Below are 16,885 nucleotides of genomic sequence, written 5' to 3' on the forward strand. Positions count from 1 at the left end.
CCTAAACCTCCCCTGGCACAACTTCGAGCCATTCCATCAGGTCCTGTCCCTGATTTCCAGAGAGAAGAGGTCAGTGCCCCTGATCTCTGGATCAGGGATGGGTATTACATCAGCCACAGGGCACACTGATACACAGGCAGTGCAGATAAAAGCACTGTGAAGCAAACACTTTTCCCTGGAGCTTTGCCACCGCTTGTGGCAGCACTGTCCATACTGGGGTGTGGAAGAAGCTGAGCTGGGGTTCACTGAGCCCCTGCGCCCTGTGCTTCTCTGCCTGGCCTACAGGAGCTGTCACACACCAAGATGGCAGCAGGGTAACATCAAGAACAACTTTGAAAATAAATGCAGCCTCCCTTTAAGGAGCATTTTGTTTGCTTCATTGATGCTCAGAGGAAGAATTAAACTTGGGTAGTCACAGAATTACAGAGTATTCTGAGTCATTGAGTCCTGCTCTTCAGTGAATGGCCTGTACAGGGATCAAACCCACAACCTTTGGTTTTATCATCACCCTGCTCTGACCAACTCAGCAAAGATGATAAAAAATTGGGCACAGCACAATTTTCTGTGGCTTTTTGAGCTTGGCCTCCTAATGATCAAGCAAATCATACTACTGAATAAGACAACACCTTGAAGCAGTCATATTTACAGATATGTTTGAAAAGGAATAAAATTTTAACAACAAACTATTCTCCTTGAATTGTTAGAACTTTTCAGTGATGTTTTACCTCATATCTTACACTTTCTTTTTAACTTCTAAGTTCTGTACTGTGACAAGGCAGAACTTTAGAAAAATACTCAGCAGAATTACCTGCTTTTGATTGTTTGGAAGGACAGCAAAGTCCTTCATGCTAAAAAGTCTTTCAACAAGATTAATGATTGCTGGATTCCAATCTTGCAAACACTTGTTCTTTAAAGTAAGACCTGTTGATGTAAATAAAGGTTTCAAGATTAGGACCTTAAATATGCAGCTTTTATAACTAAATGGTCTTCTGCTTTAGTCTGTCCTTAGGTGAAGTTCCACATGGACTTGATGGCATGTTTTCCCCTTGTATTATGGCTATAGCTTTACTACTTAGAAATACTTTTTTGCAAAAAGAATTTATAGTCTACAGAATTTTTTCTTTATAAAAAACTCAAAAAGTAGTGCATATACATACTTTATATACTATAGATGAAATGTATATATTTTCTCACAACAACAGTTTTGCTCTAATGGAGATAAAGTCAAGCAATCTTTGCCAACGCAGGTCACGGTATGTTGTTTTTTCAGTCTCTGTGGGTAAATTATGCAAAGCTTTTACAAGTTTTCTAGCTGTAGTTTATAACAGCATAATTAAAACAAGTATTCTTTACATTCCTAAATATAAAATATATTTCCAGGCTATCAGCAGTGTTTAATGATTCACCCCTCTGGGACAGTCTCTCCTATGGGATGATTTTGGTGTAATGCCGCTGACAGTAATACATTTGTGTCAGTTGCTCCTTCCTCCCCCATCAGCATCCTGCTTGCTGGAATCTCGTGGTTTTTTCTGATAACATTTTTTACTTGCAAACTATTTTTTTAGAAGCATATGTTATGAAAGGAGTTTTTACAGACAAGCCTAAGGTTGCTTTCGTTGTTTCAAAATACTGCAGGGATTAAAGGCTGCTTTACTTTTATTGCTGCCTTCAAATAGATGGCACGTGCTTTTAGAAAGTGTTTTTCAAGCAGAAGTATTTAATGTTTCAAATACAAAGTATGTTGGTTTTCTGTAGTTTTAATTAATCCATGTGTGCCTTGTACTTACATATTTTCAACTAAACATAAGGTTGTTTTACCAAACGTACAGTTTCTTTAAAATATACATTAGATAAATTGAATGTTTAATTGATGTTTTTTATGAAGTGAGCTATTTATTTTAACCTTTCTATGTAAAATAAATTTCTGTTTTTAATGTTACATATTGCTTTTACAATGCCGAATGGGAGAAATGTTTTTCACAAATCTCAAATGTGTGCCCAGTAATTGTCATTCCATACACCAGCGCATAATTACATTTAGTTGATAGATATTAAACTTTTTGTTGCTGCTGTTGCGAGCCCTTGAATTATTCTGCGTGGTTATTTTTAAATGAAGCAAACATCTCTATTAATCTTGAAGAAAAAACTGTTTGTTGAAGATATGATCCATATGAGGCTTTTGCGATTGTTTGGTTTGGTTAAAGTTTCTTTTTTTGTTGTTGTTTTTGTGCTCACTTGTTTGGTTTGGGTTTGGGTTTTTTTGTTTTTTCTTCTCCTGGATGAAATCCTTGCTTATTACAACCCTGCAGTTTCATTACTGCCTTAAGCCAACTGTAGTCTCCTGCTAGAAGAGGCAATCCTTCCCACTTCTTCCTCCACCCTGGCCTCATGTTCCCTCCCACCCAGACTCCCATGTCAATTCCACTGCTTTGTAGCTGCAGGAGTTAAAATACTTCGCTCCTTAAGCTGCAAACTAGTAATTTATTTTCCGTGTTTGGGTTTCATTTGTATCATTAAACTCATAGGACTTAGGCTTTGCTGCATGAAAAATTGAGCTAACTGGAGGAAAGCTGTAGAGGCATGCAGCCTGAGGAAATGCAGAATACACCATTCCATTTGGTATCAGCACAGTGGTGGAGTGCAATTTTTGAGGAACTGAGCCAAAATAAAATGGGAGGTTGTGTTTCCCAAACTTCTTGTTGCTCTCATTGATTTAACATGCTACCTAGGAGAAAAATGGTATAGCAAGACTTTGCACAACTGTATCTCACGGAGCTGCCACCTCTGTTGGTCTGTGCTCACTGTGACTGCACATTGATCTCAGTGGCTACTTCAACTAAGGTTCAGCCATGAATAGCTATTTTCCTTATGTCCAAACTGCTTCAAAGCAGTAATTTAAATTTTTCTTGTAAGAACATTTCAAAAATATTTTCACTGAAATAAACCACTAAATTATCCTGAATGACATGAAAAATGTTTTTAAAGAAATACTGCTCATGTGTATGCACATGTTTGTTTTTCATGGTGTAAGTCTAGTGCTGCAAAGCACTGTGCCACACTTACAAAGTCTCATTTCATTGGATTTGGCTGCTGAGGAGTGAAGTCTGGAAGTGAGCTCTGTGCAGTACTCCCTTGCGTGACAAGTGGCAGGAGGAGTCTGCAAGTTGTGTGAGAGCAAGTGGGACTGAGTTTTGTCTGTACAGGGACAATGAAATTATGCCAGGTGCCGCATACATGTAATGGGGGCAAACTTAGTAGATACATTAAAACATTGAGTTCTGCTTCTTGCTAATTTAACATGAAGTCAGAAGGATGCTTTATTTAACAAAAAACAAGAATGGTTGCCCTGAGATTGTTTATTGACACAAGTTGTTCTGTAACTACCTAAGGTGCACTGTACTACAGATAGAGTGTAGTTCTACTTACTGTATGTTCACCCCTGTCCCCAAGGAGATTGGTGAGGAGGTAATACAGATGTAAATGAATTGAAAGAACCTTTATTTATATGCATATATCCTCTGTTGTATGTATGTGTTTTATACATATACAAATACATACATACATATATATATATGTGTATATATATATGTATGTATGTATGTATATGTAATTTCTATCAAAGTGAATGTCCTCAGGCAGCTGAGATGGGCAGTGTAGGAGCTGTTTTTAATTGAGCAAGATGTGTGTCCTGACATTTTAGGAAATATTTCTCTTCTACAGAGAGAGCTTGCCACTGATGAATGGTGCCTGTCCAGGAGCAAATCTCTGTGTAATCGCATTTGATCAGGATCCTCACAATGAGTTTGTCTTTCATCTGTAAAATTTCAGATGGTTTGAATTTGTAGCTGCTTTTCTTATAAATGCACCTAGGTATTTATTTTAGAAAGAAAAACTGGTAAACTAAAAAAATTCTGTTCAAGTGCAACATGTAACTGAGATAATTAGATTTTTCAGTAACCTTCATTTATTGAGTGGATTAATGGTTGATTAAAGTAATTTTCTTTTGCAGACAATAATCTCTGTGCCTTGTGCACTGATATTACATGCACAGTCTAGGCTGATCACAAGTTGCCTTAATATAAGGCTGACCAAAGTCTGTATGGATGTTTCTGGTAAACCAATAAGAATTAGAAGAATATCAATATTAGGCATATTGTAACAGATTAAATTATTTGGCAAATGATTCTAGCAAAGAATGAAGTGAACAAAATACCATTTATCTTTATCTGTAGGTTGTTCTTCAAATCATTATTGATTTTCAAATTTCAGATAGTTATAAGAAGTTACAACACTGACATGAAAAGTAAGCAAGTTTTTCCCCCAGGGCTTGGGGGAGGGTATGTTGCAAACAAGTGGAAAATTTAATGTAAGAAAGAATAAGCTGTGTGTGAGAAAACATTTTTAAAAGGAATATCAGTTGTTAAAGCAATCTTTGAAAACTACAATGAAATGTAAATTTATTTTCCATTTAAAGGTATTTGCATAGCACAGAGGTTTTTTTTTTAACAAAATGAAATAATATTTACCCTTTCTGAGCAAACACATATAAATCACTAATTGCAAGAGGAAGCTGTATAAACTTATTTTCTGTCCCATCAGCTTAGCATTTGTGAGCCAGCATTTTACAATAAACTCTTGATTTCTTTACAAATAGGATATAACCCACAAGAAATAAATAATTTCCAAATGGTCACTGGAAATTTGTGGAGGTTGGCCAGGGAAGAGCTTTTCTTTAATATCTTTTTTTTCTTTTTTTTTTTTTTTTTAAGTTCTCAGATAATGATAAGGACATGCTGTTTCATGAGGGCTGAGAAAAATGCTGTTGTACACTGTAGGCATTTCTGCTGGCTTTCCTTCATCTCCTGCGGGTGCCCCTCCTCCATTTTGTTTTCCTTTTTCACAAGTTTTCTGCTGGTGCTCTCTCTTGACCTCACTGTGTGAGCTTGTAGCCACACAGGACACTGGCAAGATCAGAAAACACTACCGTTGGATTAAAACAAGAGCGCACAAGTCAGGAAAGAGTCTGCAAAGGCAGCAAAAGGAAAGTGGAGGTCTGCAGATTTTTTCTGTAAAATAATGCAGTAGTCTTAAAGCAGGGCTTGAGTTTTGTACAGATTGTTTGACATGTAATTTTGAAAGATAGCACAGCTATTTGTGAAAAATCCCTAAATAGATTTCAATAAGACCTGTTTTTCTCTTGTGATTTTTTATGCAATTTAGAAAAAATAAGACTAGAGAAATAAAAATAAGCACTCTCAGTCTAAAAGGACAAACAAGCACCAAATAGGATTATTTTTTAAATATTTTTTTCATTGCAAACAAGTTTCCGGAAAATAAACCTTTGAAAACCATGTGACACAATTTAAATATAAATTTGTCCTTGCAAGATAATTTATTCCTAAGATATGACAGCTCTGATGTGTATAATTATGAGGTTGATCTTAACTTATTTTTTTGTAATAATGACATTTTAGAACATTGTATTAATATATTTAACCTATTTCTTGGCATTAATATTCCAGGTTCCATGTTTTGTAAAATAGTGTGTCCAAATACAGAATGTAAGCAGAAGGTACTTGTACTTTTGTGATAAAGGGTGCTTATTCTTGCCTTGTGAGCACATGATGAAACTCTTCAAAAGTGTTTTAGAAAGTGCTTCTTGAGACAAGCATAAGAAACTTTACTTCCTCTTGTCCTTGTGTCTCCAAAGTCATACCCACCTTGAGTTTGATTTTCATCTTCCCTTTGATAGGATTTGAACACTTCCATTCGTTAACCTTGTCATACACCCGGACACCAGGGAACGTGTTCTGCAGTTGGTGTTTCATTTCCATGTTTATCAGTCATGGTTCTCACAGTCAGGAGAGGCATTCACAAGTTTTGTGGATATCTGATAACAGAGTCTCCTTAATACTGTGTTCAGTGGCTTTGGGCAAGTCTTTTAAGAGAAAGGACATGCTGCATTGCTTTATTTTGCTTACCTGGGGGTCTGATTTTTACACGTGTGACTACGGATACAGTTTCTTGGCAGCTGATAGTTGTATTAAAAAGTAGTGCAGAGATTTCTCTCAGGATCCAGAGATGAGCAAGGAGCACTGCTGAGTTATGCTCACAGATATCAAGGTGCAGGTTCTTGCTTAAATTAAGGCATGGGCCAGCTATACATAATTTCTGCAAGCACCTGCCTGACCAGTAACTGAAACTCTCCCAGTTAACAAACCAGTATTGCTCACTCTGTGGGCTTTAGGACTGCATATAGTGATAAATAACCCTGGGTTGGGGGCAGGCTGAGGCAGTGGAGTGTTATCCTCCATCATGTGAGAAGTTGCACATTGTTCCCCATGTTGGTTTATTTCCCCTCCCCACAGCAACTTTTACTGCATTTGGCACACGGAGGAGGGCGTTGCTCCATCAGCTGTCAGAGCACAGCCAGCCTGACTTTTGGGAATGGGGCAGAAGAGGAGATGGAAAGAATGCTGCCAGATGAATGTTATGTTGTGCTACCTTGCTTCAGAACCAGGGGATGATGCCCAAGCTGTTAAGTAGAGGCATATATGTAGTCTGAGACCACAGAGACTTGAGATGGGGACACATGTGTCTGCTAGCAGATGCTTGTGGTAATAATGCTAACATCTTTGTAACTCACACAGGTTTGTTGATTTGTTAAAAATGTATTTATCACTGTTAATGTTCTCATCACCTTTAAGTTTAATAATAACAGATTGCAAGGATGGGTATTTTCGTTCCCTTTCCAAAAGGAGTAAGACATAGTAAATTTTAGAAGATGAAAGCGCTACAGTGGGTAGGTAAATCCACAGCAGGGCTAGTCTGTACCTGGTTAAGAGCAGTTGTGCAATAGGTCTCCCCCTGCACAGGTGGGATAGAGGCATTTGACAGCAGTGTGCTGGCTTGAACCGCAGGTGAAAGTGTCCTGAGCTGTGTCCCGTTTAATGTGATTGAGCAAAGTACTTGTGCCATGTGGGAGGTAACAGCAATTCACTCAGCACACGTGCAAATGCCATGTGTGGATGCACTGACTCATGTTAATGTAATTACCGCACTGTAATTGAGTTAAGTACAATTGATTTAACAGTAGTGAAGATGAGCCCATAGTTACAGTCTAAAATGTGAGTATATATTTGATTGTCAGGTTTACTGTTTCTTGCTGGAGGTTGAAATTTTTTTTCATAATATCGTGAATGAAGAATGTGCTTAACTTTAGCCCCATCCACAGTCTGAGTGGAACTTAGGATGGTAGTTTGTGTTTTCTGAAGAACTAGATGCTTTCTTGCATGTATTTTCCAAATACTGTGTGAGCTGTCGATAATACACCTTTTGCAGAGCAGGAGGAATCAGCACAGTGTGCTCAGCACCATTTTATTTGTCAGCTGCTGTGTAGGCTGGGTTCTGATACTGAAGTAGAATGTCTTTTCTTATCACTTAATTGCTTTTTGGGGATCTCATGGCAATAATTTTTAAAGCCCTGTGGTCAACTGCTCCAAAAACTCGATCTTTTCTCAGACATGTTCTTCATTCTGGCTTCATATTAGTTCCTAGCTGCTAAGAAGCTCAACTATTTACTCAGACTTAATCCAACAGTACTTGCCATCTCTAGTTCGGTATGTTAGCACTTACTAATTCATGATTTTAGAGGCAATAGAAGTGTGAAGATGATATGAGAAAGGGGTTGAAACAAATTAGCGTTTTGATCGGCTCATCAGTTACTAAGCTTGCTAGATCTTAATTGTATAGATCCAGTATATTACATTAATAGAAACAAATTTACTTCCCAGAGAAGTGCAAAGTAAACTTTGATTTTTTTTTAGAGGTTCTGGTCTTTGTCATTATTGATATTGATAGTGATTTGTGACATATTCAAAATTTTCCATGAAGAGTTTATCTGTGTCTCTCTTGAGTTCTGACCACAGTGTGTGAATACCTAAGTGAAACATCCCACAAAGAAAAATGTTATGAAATTGATTTTAATTACTAAACTTTATTTTTTTAAAGTTAAATTTAACTGATACTCTTAAGGGTCTGATTTGTCATAGTTTAGCACATTTAGATTCACTGCATCGGAAGGAGCAGTCGTACTTTCTTTGCTCTTTCTGTGCTAGCCCAGGCTCCAGCATCAAGCAGCTCAGCAAGTTAAACTAGTTTTAAAAATATAACACACACAACCCCACTTTTTTTTTTTTTTTTTTTAAATTACATTTCTGTGGACGATGCTACCTAAATTGGTGATGACTCCGATGATTGCCAAACCTGGACAGTGGGTGCAGAAAAGAATCTACATTTCTAGCAGGAAAGAGCAGAAAGGAGCTTCTCCTTTTTTCTGACAAGGGCATTGTTCAAATTAAAAATTATGTTAATGAGTTTATATCGTTTTAGTTGTGTTGGCTTTTCAGAAATAGTTTCCGAAAACAGGATATTCTGAAAATAGGATATTCTGTATTTACACATAGATATCCGTATCCCTCTCTGATAGAATTTTATAAGATATTATAGATTCAGGCTGCTGTTTAAAGACCCAGCTTTTATTTTATGATCAGTTCATTTGCAATGGGTTGGTTGGTTTGTTTTTAGGAACCAAAATGTCATATTTGGCCAAAAAACTTGCCTGGATAGCTTCTTATATTAACTGTAATGGAGCAGAAAAATATCAGGGACAAGCCCACAATGTTCCACGCAGTTGTGATTACAGGTTGTTACAGCATAAAATACAGTTGGTATAGCTTATAAATCTAAGCACATTATTAAGCATATTACCATTTCTTTATTAGAAATTTCAGTTAAGCCCTGAAGTTGAAGTATGTTAAGGAAGCTAAAAATAGTCTTGATGTTTAGATGATTGAGTGAAAAGATGTTCAAGACTTGGGAGTAGGCTGTATCAGAAATAATGCAGTACTACTATTTGATGTCGAAAAACACAAAACAGGTGCAGCAAATGTTTTATATGTATATATATATCGGGTCATTAATAATGCATTCTGGTGTGTGAGAGTTCTTCAGATTTCAGAAAAACAGCACTGATGGCCGTCTTAACTAGTAGTGATAGTTTACACTGAGATTTGGTGCGTGAAGCTCCTGTTGGCTGCTCTGAGTTTTATCCTCGTTTGAAGCATGGAGCCATTTTGACCAGCCAAAAAGGTACCTTTTTCTATCAATTTAAGGGCTCGGATAGTTGTTCAAACACCATTAACTGTAATTGATACCAAGCCCTGTGTGAATCTTTGTATAAACAAAACCAATGTTTCTTTTATGTCCTACTGGGGCACGGAAAGGGACTCTGTGTGTTGGAATAAGATAGTGACACTTGAAGTGCCTGCCTTCAACAGGTATACTCTGTAAATACAGAAACTTTTAACAATATTTAAGAGCCTGTCCCTGCAGCAAAATTTTTGCTCCCTAAGCATCATGTGTTAGCTGAGCACTAAGGCAGGCTGCACTGGTAATTTGTCCAGCTTCTCCCAGGCTGAATCCGTGACCCAGCTGCTTCCTGGCTCTGAGTCATCGTGCCTCTTGTAAAAGGATCCTGTGATGTTCCTGCTCAGCAAGTGCAACTGGGCTCATAACTGCCATTTTTTCCCTTAAGAGCAACGATGTGTTAATCAGTTACCAGAAATGACCTTTAAACAGAAGTATAATTTTTATAGAACTAAAAGAAACACAGGGAAAAGCATCTTAAAATCACAAGCCACAGAGCATGTGACTGAAGAGCAGTGCTATGTAATTTCCTGGGCTAAGTAACACCTGTTTTCTCCAGATGGCTTTGATGGAGTCTCTTTGGGCTGGTCCATCTTTCTAGTTTCTGAGTAGGGACTCTGCCCTTTCCTTTGAGAACAACCCTTGTCATTCTTCAGCGGTCGTTTTTACCTTTTCCCACTAGAAGATCCATGTTACTTTATCCAGGATCCTAGGATATGTCCCAGTTGTTGCATGTGGCTTAGCTGGGCTGTTCCAGTGAGAGCACTGCTGGAGAGCTCTGTGTCACTGTCCTGGCCGTGTGCTTATTTGACTGATCATACGTAGCCAGTTCTGTGTCCTTTTCACCGCACAACGAATGGCTTTGCTACTGGTTTTGATTTTATATGTGATAAGCCTTTATTCTCTATCATATCAGGCAATGAGAAATGGATCGTGAGATACCTGTGACTTAACTATCTGTGACTACATTCACAGTGTTTTTTCTTTGACGAGAAAGAAAAGTTTTTAGATGCCTGTTTTTCTTCTGCGCGCTTTGGAAGACAGGACAGCAAGATGTTTAGTTTTTAGAAGCTGCATCGATGGGAAAGCAGTCAATCCCCATTTTTACTCTCTAAGAAAGCTTCTCATTCACATTAGGTTATGTCATTTGAGAAAAAATACCAGGTCTTAAAGCTGTGCTGTGGTATCTTTGATGATTTTTACTTTTTTAACTCTCTTCTAAACAGCTGAATTGAAAATAGAAATATTTTGCTGATATGGGACTAATTCTTGCATCTTCAGGTATTCCTAGTTTTGGTTGCTTACAGGAGGGAAACCTGAGGTCTTGAGTCTGTGAAAATCATGTATCTTCCAGCTCTGCATCTGTTTTTATGGTGTCTTTTCTCTATGTATATAAATGTCCTAACTGCCTGGCGCGGCCCCTCTCTCACTTCTAAGTTTCCCTTTTCTTGCTGGCTTCTGGGGCTTATTTCTCTGAAAATACCTGAGTGTGATTAATCAAGTTAATATGTGTTAACGATAAAAAAACACAACAATCAAGGCATCAAATTTTTGTAGTCTAGACTTTCTGTTTTCTTGTAAACATTTTTATTTTCAATTTCTTATCTCAAAAGTATCTTGCCTGTCTATATAACAGATATTTATGCACCTGTAATACTCTGAAAAATATTCCCATGTTTACAGAACAAAGTCAGCCATAAGAAATCTCATGTGCTATGTGAACTGCAGAAACCTGACAGGTGACTAATCGTGAAATCTTATGATTTCCTTGCTTTCTTAAAGTAATTACTTGCATGAAGTAGCAGTCACACCTAAGCGGTCTGGGATGTGTAGAAGTACCATGTAGCTATAAAGAAAAAAAGCTGGTTTGCTACTTTGTCCTTAAGATCTGTTGAATTCAACTGTTTAGGAAAGTTATTATGTCAGATTGGTCTCAAAATTAGTCACTATCCTAAGTTTTGGGTTGTTTTGTTTGGTTGGTTTTGTTTTTTTCTCCTCTGTCTCTGTCCGTGAGTACATTTTGCTCGTGAGCAGAGTGTTTACGAGACCTACAGTTCTGTAGCCTGTGATACTTACTGTTCTTGGAGGAGGTGGTTGTTTGTCTGTGGTTCTTTTTCTGTGCTAGTTTTTTTTTTTGCCAGGGTGTGGAAACATATTCCATCCACTTCATGCCCATGGTGTCCAGTCTCCTGACCAGCTGTGCTGTGTCACAGTGCCTGTGGGTGCATTGCTGTAAAGGCTGCCAGCTCTCCATGCAGCCTCATAGCCGCTCTTGGAGAATCATTCTGTTCTCTGACATGGGAGAGTTAGTACAGAGCTTTGTCATCTTCCTGCTGTGTAAGGTGGTTGTCAGCTTCTGGAATTAATGCACTACTTCTTTGTGGATACAGACATCAGTAATGTATTTTTTTAGCCTTCAAAATACCTAAAAGGCAGATTTATCAGATTCCATTTGTCAGCATAGTGAACAGAATTGCAGTATGTTAGTATTTACTAATCCATTATTATTTTTTGCAAGAGCTCTACCACAGAATATTTTATCAGTGTGCCTGTCTAATTAGTCCTGCTTATTGTGTAATCCAAAACTGCTGAAACATTTTTCCAGAGGAGATCATAGCACCTAGTTGATACCTTTGTTGTTTTTGGTTAGCGAAATTCTTACCTGCTCATCTGTTTATGCTTTCTGTCCTTTATGTGTTCTATAGGAGAAAATGAGACTCTCTGTTGTTCACATTCCCATCTGGCCAAGGCACGCAGGTCTTCTCACCAGCTTATCCCTGTGTACCCTCTGTAGAGCCCCACGGCTCTCAAGGCTCCTCTTGCATGGCAGGAGGGGGACCTACAGTCAGAATCTGTGTTTTCTCCCTCCTAGTGCATGGAGCCTGGATGAACCAACAACTCTTACATCCTGATCATCCCCATTCTTACCTGTAGCAGCTTTGAGTCCCTACCTGAAGGTGGAGATGGCTTTTGACTGAGTGTGCAAAATCTGGCTTGGATTAAAAACAGCTTCACTAGCTGTCCACACCTGGTGGAAATAAAGCATAGCTATTTCATGTAACAGTTTCACTTCCCATCTTTTACCAAACCCTGAGTCATTCCCACACATAGGTGATTGTTCCTGATTTACTTCCCTGCATCTTCACAGCTATTTATAGGTATAACGGAGTCAAATACTGCACAAATGGATGTTGGCCCATGCTCAGGTGAATCTACTGATAATCGTTAGAGTTAATTTAATGAGTGCTTGAGCACTTGGTCAGAAGTCTTCCTTCTCCTGTAGCTTTCTTCCTGATCCTGCTCTCTTCCTCTCCCAGTGGATATCTCTGTGGGAGCTGCTACTGCAAGAACTGTTGGGCACATGCATCTGGTATAGGTACCGCCTGGATTTAAATAAACCTTTGTGGTTCAATACTGCAACACACTTGTTCTGCCATAGTGTGGTATATACAGGAGACATCTGCAGAACTCAAGTTACTGACAAGTCATGTTTTCTGCCAGCAAGAGCTTCCTAGCTAGCCTTTATTATACTTTATAATGGACACTTTATGTGGCCTAAGGTTTAATTGGTTGCTGTTTGATTGATCAATTTGATGAAGCTAGGTTCTGGAGTTGGCTTTAAATGGCATGAGTGTTTTCACATGTATGTGAACTGCGATAAGGGAGTACTGAGTTTGTACAGTCGAGGAGGAGCACACAGATGATAATGAAGCTGAAAGTCAAACACTAACAAGCCTAACCCTTTTTTATTTCTCTCACTTTAATTTCTACTCACTTGATTTTTATGATCGCTTATTACCTGCCCCCTTCCGTTCCATATGTGTTGTGCTTTCAGCTACAAGTGGCTGCGTCTTGCATAGTAACCAGAAAATAAGTGTTGTATGGTCATATGTCACTGAAAGGAGTCTAGAAAAAGAGACAATACTCAGAATTTTTTTGTTTCTCACAACTCAGCTGGGTTTCTTGCATTATGGTTACTATATGATGTACCTCTGATATTAGTCTTTGGAGCTTTTCCTTTCAAACAGTCCAATAAAAATGAAGCCTGGGATTTGTTTACTTCTGGTATTAAAAGCAAACAGCACAGGGAGCAGGCCACTTTCATTGGACCTGTAAAGGACTAATACAGATGGTAGAGATTTCAGGGTGCATTTTGTTTATTATGGATTTCAGGTTTTTGGGGGTACTGAGCTGTTGGTGTGGGTAGGGAAGGGGAGGGCTGGAAGCTTTCACTGATGTTATTTGTCTGTCTGTGGGAACACTAATGCACCAAAAAGACTGAATGGAAACATAAATATGTTGTAGTGAAAACAATGCAGTTTTATCTAGTTCTGTTTTTTTTTCTCCAATATGAAGTGTGATGTTATGAGGAAGGAAAGTCTTCAGCCAGAATTAGGAAGAATAATATAATTACGACTGATTGAATCTTACTATAGGTGGGTACAGTAGAAAAATAATTTCTTGGAAATTAAGAAAATGTAAATACTGCAAAAGCCTGGTCTTGTGATCCCTTGGCCTGAAAAGGGTGTCTGAAAGAGAATATACTCCATCATGTGCTCCCTTTGTCAGCCAGGATCTGTGCCCCTGACAGACAGGGGGAACCTGGGTGTGCCATACATGCCGCCAGTGCCCTGTGAAACAATGGGCTTCTAGTATTGAAAGAAGGACAGATGTTAGAAGGATGTTACTAGGTGAGGCAGATAAATATGTGTGTTTGGAAGGATTTCTCCTATGGATTGTTTGCCTTACAACTCTATCAGAATTAGTCATTGCCTGCGTTTCATAATAAGATGTGTCTGGCGTGTCTGAGGTGTAATCAGCCCACAAAGCAAACACGTTCAGAATTAGCAGGGTGTTACTTCTGGGTCTGCTCTCCTCCATGAGTGTTGATGGGAGCTGTGTCAGCACACTGCAAGAGGAAGGACTTGTCCTTAAGGAACCCCTTTGTGTCTTCCTGCTGCAGCTGGTCTGACCCTCTTTCAGGAGGCCTCAGAAAACATTTACATTCTTTGCCAGAGCGTGCTAAAATTAGGACATAAAAATGACAGATTCAATAATGGAGTCTCAAATAATATGTAAGTAGTGTTGTATTCTCTGCAATCTGAGCTGAAGCCAACATTGTTGTCATTTGATAGATGCAGTTGCATGCATGATATTCCAATTTCACAATTACTTCCTACCTTAATAAACATAGTCATAACCATAGCAATAAAACAGTATTTTAAAAGTAAAATTTTTCAAGCATTTCTTAGTACCTCTCCGATACCTATGCTTACATTAAACAGTTTATAATTTATAATTAAAATCCTTAGCCCTCTTCCATAAAAATCTCTTCAATCTGCCTTCCATTTACTTGAGAAGGGGTTTGCCTCAAATGCTGTTTTCTCATTTTTATCACTGTAAATTCAGAGGTGTTTCGTTGAAACACAGGTTGTGTCTTTTGTAACAGAATACAGGTTTGATAACAGAAGTGGCTCCAAACCAACAATTTCTGTCAGTTTTTAAAATGCAGATGTTTAGGGAACTAGTTCACAGTAAAGTTAAAAATTAAGTATTCTCCCAAATACTAAGTTAAAAGGGCTGCTAAGTTCAAGTTACTTTATGAATCCTCAATGATCTCTCCTCCTACTGCTGTGTATTTCTAAAAAAATTAGTTTAATTTGAAGTCAGCCACTCATTTCCTGTTATATCCACTTAGATTTTATTACTAGTTTCACTGCTATCTAGTACCTTGATTGTCATGTATTTAGATCATCTGCCACTCCCTTCCCTCAAAAAGAAAAAGTGATTAATGTTTGAAGTATAAAATAACCTTGTGCTCATTCTTCATCCAAATCACATGGGTTCTTTTGTTCAGATATCTGAATATCTAATAGATATTTGTAACTGATAAAATTGTATCAAATGAAAATATAGCTGTCTATAAGTTGGTAGAACTGATGTCATGCTAAATTATCTTGTTCTAGCAAAAAAAAAATTTAAAAGTTGAGTAAATGTATATAACCTGCTGTACAAGAATAACTAAGGAAGCCATTATTAAGGAATCATGGAAATACTAGGGACCTTGAATTGTAAATTAAAATTGTTAATATAGTATAAATGTTGCTGTTAATTTTTCATTTATTTTAAAGGGCGAAGGGTTTTCATTTTACAGTACAGATAATGTTGTGAAAAGAACTAATAATCTCCAATAAAAATTTCAGCCTATTTATTGCTTGTTTTATAGGCAACATTTGAACCCCACCAATTTTGTCAGATTATCTTGTTTTATTCTTGTGTGCATGGCAACTTTGATTTTAGTAAACATATATTCTAACCAGTATTTTATTTTTGTGTTTTGCTTGTATATTGGCATATTAGATAAATGGAATGTAAAAGTAGATGTTAAATACAGGTTCTAAACTCCAAAGGGTTTAGCAGCATTGATGTATTGCCTGTGGATGGCTTCTTTTGTCATTTGTGTAGGACCTTGCACAGTGCAATGTGAGTCCTTGGTGGGAAGCAAGGGCACCAGTACCATAAAAGTTTGCCCAAAAGCTGGTGAATAGTTCAAGAGAGGTGTCTGTTTACAAGATAATGGATTTTTATCTTGGAATTGCTTAGGGCATGGTTACTCTCAGTTGGCTAAAATACCAAGCATGTTCACTTACTCCCTCACTCCCTGGCTCAAAGGAGATCTGGAGCAGACAGCATTTTTCTCTGAAGAATTAGAAGAGGTCATTGAAGCATGGAGGAGCTTTGCACTAAAGCAGCTGATGGCAGTTTTCAGAAAGCATTCTTTGCAGCACGATCTCGGGTTTCTGAGGTGAAGTTGTAGTCACAGTGCTGTGCTGGGCTGGCAGGCTCCTATTCTCAGCCCAGAGCCTGGAGAGGGTGGAAGTGAAATGAGGACAGTTTTTCGGACTCCAGCCCATAGTTAGCTGTTGAAGAAGAGGGAAAAAAGAGGTAAGGGCAGGGGTGGACTGCCAGCATGACCTAAGTCAGGACTGGCCTGTAAACCTTCATTCTGCTCCCAGTACTTGACTGGGAAGAGGGCGTAGTTGGCATGTCTGGGGTTTTGAGAACCTGGAGATGCTGTAACTATCCACCACTTCTTTTTCACAGCTTAGTTTTGGCTTCAGTCTTCGCCCAGGCCATTGCCCTAGCCCATTCCCTATAAGTTACCAGCCCTGGATTTTTGGCAGTACCCAGCCCTTCCACCACTCTGTCCCTGGCCTGTTGAGAAGTCCAGTTGCTACATTCCATGAGGATCCAACAACCATCTATTCTCTTACCTCCATCCTTACCTCAATTTACTGCTCACAAATAAGATTATTTTTGCCCTGGTTATTAGCCTGTATCTACAAACATAACCCTGCTACCCTTGCCCTAATCTTCCCTTGCCCTAAGTTTCCTTTCTGGGCTGCAGAATTGTTGGTGGCTACCTGTTACACTATGCTTCAGGAAGAAAGAGGCAGGTCAGGATAATTGGGATATGTTTTGCCATGAGAATAGAAGGTTCAGGACTCTGTATATATGCTGATTTGCTGATTCATTTGTTTAAAATGCAGGAGGTTTTTAGTGTCAGCCTGTGGCTCCTGTAGCTGCCCACAGTGTTAGACATTTTTCTGTTTATCACTGAAGTGTGAACCACTTACTTTTCTCATGTGAGGGGTTACAAAAAGGTGGATGAACTGCT

General features: G+C 38.4%; 1 protein-coding gene across 2 annotated transcripts in view; it reads left to right on the plus strand.

The window, feature by feature from the left end:
• The window catches only part of LIN28B (lin-28 homolog B), a 105,650-nt gene that overhangs the window by 37,778 nt on the left and 50,987 nt on the right, over positions 1-16,885 (plus strand). The window lies entirely within an intron of this gene.

The sequence above is a fragment of the Taeniopygia guttata genome, chromosome 3 (genome assembly GCF_048771995.1).
Source record: "Taeniopygia guttata chromosome 3, bTaeGut7.mat, whole genome shotgun sequence".
Lineage (NCBI taxonomy): Eukaryota > Metazoa > Chordata > Aves > Passeriformes > Estrildidae > Taeniopygia > Taeniopygia guttata.